General features: G+C 33.5%; 1 non-coding gene across 1 annotated transcript; it reads right to left on the reverse strand.

Annotated features, from left to right (window-relative positions):
- Positions 1 to 3308: 3308 nt before the first annotated feature.
- Positions 3309 to 3415, reverse strand: LOC124995222 (U6 spliceosomal RNA). The gene has a single exon (XR_007110688.1). It is a non-coding gene; the product is annotated as a U6 spliceosomal RNA (small nuclear RNA).
- Positions 3416 to 3617: the final 202 nt, after the last annotated feature.

Here is a 3617-nt window from a genome sequence, read left to right on the forward strand (position 1 = left end):
GGCTTAAGGTAAGACTGGACATCATGATGGAGAGTGTGGCAAAAGGAAGCAGCTCACATGATGATCAGAAAGCAGAGGGAGAGAGAGACTCCACTACCAGATATAAAATATGTACCCCAAAGGCATGGCCCCAGTGCCTACATCCTTCAGTCATACCCTCTATGCCTTCAGTCACTACTCAGTTAATCTCATCAGGGGATTAATTCACTGATTGGGTTAAGGCTCTCATAACCCAATCATTTCTCCTATTACCTTCTTGCATTATCTCACACATGAGCTTTAGGGGAACACCTCACATCTAAACCATAACAGAACCTTTATGATGAGGGGATGCTGAATTTTATCATATGTTTGTTCTGCATCTATTGAAGTGATCATATCATTTTTGTATGTCATTCTGCAGATGTGATATATTATATTTACTCATTTGCATATAGTAACATCCTTGTGTCCATGAGATGAACCAACTTGATCATGGTGTGTGAAATTTTTAATGTGCTGCTGAATTCAGCTTTGTTGAGGATTTTTGAATCTGTGTTCATCAAAGATATTAGTCTATAATTTTCTTTTGTTGTTGTTTTATTCTTGTCAGGTTTTGGTATCAGGGTAAGGCTGACTTTCTGAATAAGTCTGGATTTCCTTCCTTTTTAACTTTATGTAGTAACTTGAGAAGTACTCATCCAATCCTGGATTTTTTTTTTTTTTTTTTTTTTTGTGGGGAGCAGGGTTTTCATTACAGGTTCAATCTCATTACTTGATTTTTGTTTATTCAGATTTTTAAAAATATCTTCTTATTTCAATGTGGTTAGGTCATATGCATCTAGAACTTCGTCCATTTCTTCTAGACATTCCAAGTTTTTAACATAGAGGTTTTTAAAATAATCATCAGGATACTTTGTATTTCTGTGGTATTGGTTACATTGTAACATCTACCTTTTCATCTTTCATCTCTAATTTTATTTATTTGGCTCTGCCTGTTTTTTTGTTTTTTGTTTTGGTTTGTCTAGCTAGAAGATTGGTTGAATTTTGTTTATCTTTTCAATGAACCAATTCATTGTTTCATTAATCTTTACTATTTTATATTGTTTATATAGACTGTTCCATTTCTTTCTGCTCTGATATTTTTTTTATTCTTTTCCTTCTACTAATTTAGGGATTGGGTTTGTTCTTACTTTTCTAAGTCCTTGAGAGGCATTATTAGTTTACTTTTTTGAAAATGTATTTTTTTTTGTTTAGATGGAGTAGCATCAAATAATATCTTAAGAAACAGTGAAAGGAAGATACATTTTTTGAGACTTACATATTTGTGATACCTTTAGTGCTTTTCCTTATATCTGATGAACAGTTTGGGTACAGAATTCTATTCTAAAATTTTTCCTCAAAAATTTGAGAGCAGTACTACATTACTTTCTAGACACATGTCATGTAGTCTGATGACACTCTCCTTCTGAACTTGCATTTACTATCCTTACTCCATCCCTGCTCCCCCCTTTCTCTCTCAGGGTTTAAGAATCTTCTCTTCATTTGTAGTATTCTGAAATTTCATAGTGGTGTGCCCTATTGCTTCATTTGTGGTTATGGAAATTAGATATTGTAGTGAAACATGTAGACCCATGTTCTTTAATTCTGAGAAATTTTCTTTATATTGTGTCTTTGATAATTATTTCCTTTGCACTTTCTTAGTTCTTTACTTTTGGAAATTTTATTAATTGAATACTGGATTTCTTGGGTTTTTTCTTATATTCTTTCTTATATTCTATGACTTGCTTTGTTGTTGGTTATTTGTTTGGACTTTGTAGTTGTTATTGCTCTATTTTCTTGAAGATTTCATTTGTCATTATTTTCTTTTATTAGTTCTAATGACTTATACATGACAGCAGAATGCGTTTTGATTCATTGTATATGAATGGAGCACAACTTTTCATTTTTCTGGTTATAAACAATGCAGAGTCACACCATTCATATAATCTTACATGTATATAGGGTAAATAATATCTGTCTCATTCCACCATCCTTCCAATCCCCATACTGCCTCCCCTCTCCTTACTCTCCTCTGCACAATCTAGATTTCCTCCATACTTTCTTTGCCCACCCTCCCATTATGAAATCAGCATCCACATGTTAGGGAAAACATTTTGTCTTTAGTTTTTCTGGTATTGGCTTATTTCACTTAGCATGATATTCTCCAATTCCATCCATTTATCTGCAAATGCCATAATTTTATTCTCCTTTAAGGCTGAGTAATATTCCATTGTGTATGTACACCACAGTTTCTTTATCCATTCATCTACTGAAGGGCATCTAGTTTGGTTCTACAGTTCAGCTATTGTGAATTGAGCTGCTATAAACATTGATGTGACTGCATCACTGATTTTATGTCCTTTGGGTATAAACCAAGAAGTGGCATAACTGGGCCAAATGGTGGTTCCATTCCAAGTTTTCTGAGGAATCTCCATAGAAAATTCACACTGCCTTCCAGAGTGCTTGCACAAATTTTCACTCCCACTAGCAATATATGAGAGTAATGTTTCCCCCACATCCTCACCAATACTTATTGTTTCTTGTATTTTTGATATTGCCATTCTGACTGGAGTGAGATGAAAGCTTAGGGAGTTTTGATTTGCATTTCTCTAATTGGTAGAGATGTTGAATATTTTTTCATATATTTGTTGATTGATTATATTTCTTCTTCTGTGAAGTGTCTGTTCAGTTCCTTAGTTCATTTTCTGATTGGGTTATTTGTTTTTTTTGGTGTTAAGTTTTTTGAATTTTTATATATCCTGGAGATTAGTGGTCAATCTGATGTGCATGTAGTAAAGATTTTCTTCTACTCTATAGGCTTTCTCTTCATGTTATTGTTTCCTTTGATGAGAAGAAGTTTTTTAGTATGAATCCATCACATTTATTGATTCTAGATTTTATTTCTTGCACTTTAGAGTCTTGTTAAGGAAGTCAGGTCCTAAGCTGACATAATAAAGATTTGGGCCTGCTCTTTCTTCTATTAGGAACGGGGTCTCTGGTCCAGTTCCTAGGTCCTTGATCCACTTTTGAATTTTGTGCAGGGTGAGATACAGAGGTTTAATTTCATTTTGTTACATATGGATTTCCAGTTTTCCCAGCACCATTTGTTGAAGAGGCTATCTTTTCATAAATGAATGTTTTTGGCACCTTTGCCTAGTATAAGATAACTGTATTTATGTGGGCTTTTCTGTGTCTTTTATTCTGTTAAATTGTGTATGTCCTCCTGATTCAGTTTGGGTAAATCATATGTCTCTAGAAATTTATCAATGTCTTTAAGATTTTCTATTAAAAATATGGAACACTTCATGAATTTGCATGTCATCCTTGCAAAGGGGCCATGCTAATTTATTTCTGATTGTTCCAATTTTAATATATGCACTGCTGAAGCAAGAACTGCAATTTTTTTTTAAATGTAGGTACTCATTGCTTGTTTAGGACCAGACTTCCTTAATAAGACTCTCAGAGAATAAGAAATGAAGGCAAGAATCAATAAATGGAAAAAATTCAAACTAAAAAACTTTTTCTCAGCAAAGGAAAAAATCAATAATGTGGAAAGAGAGCTTACAGAGTGGGAGAAAATCTTTTCCAGATGCACT

This window comes from Sciurus carolinensis, chromosome 10, assembly GCF_902686445.1.
Source record: "Sciurus carolinensis chromosome 10, mSciCar1.2, whole genome shotgun sequence".
In the NCBI taxonomy this organism is placed as follows: Eukaryota; Metazoa; Chordata; class Mammalia; order Rodentia; family Sciuridae; genus Sciurus; species Sciurus carolinensis.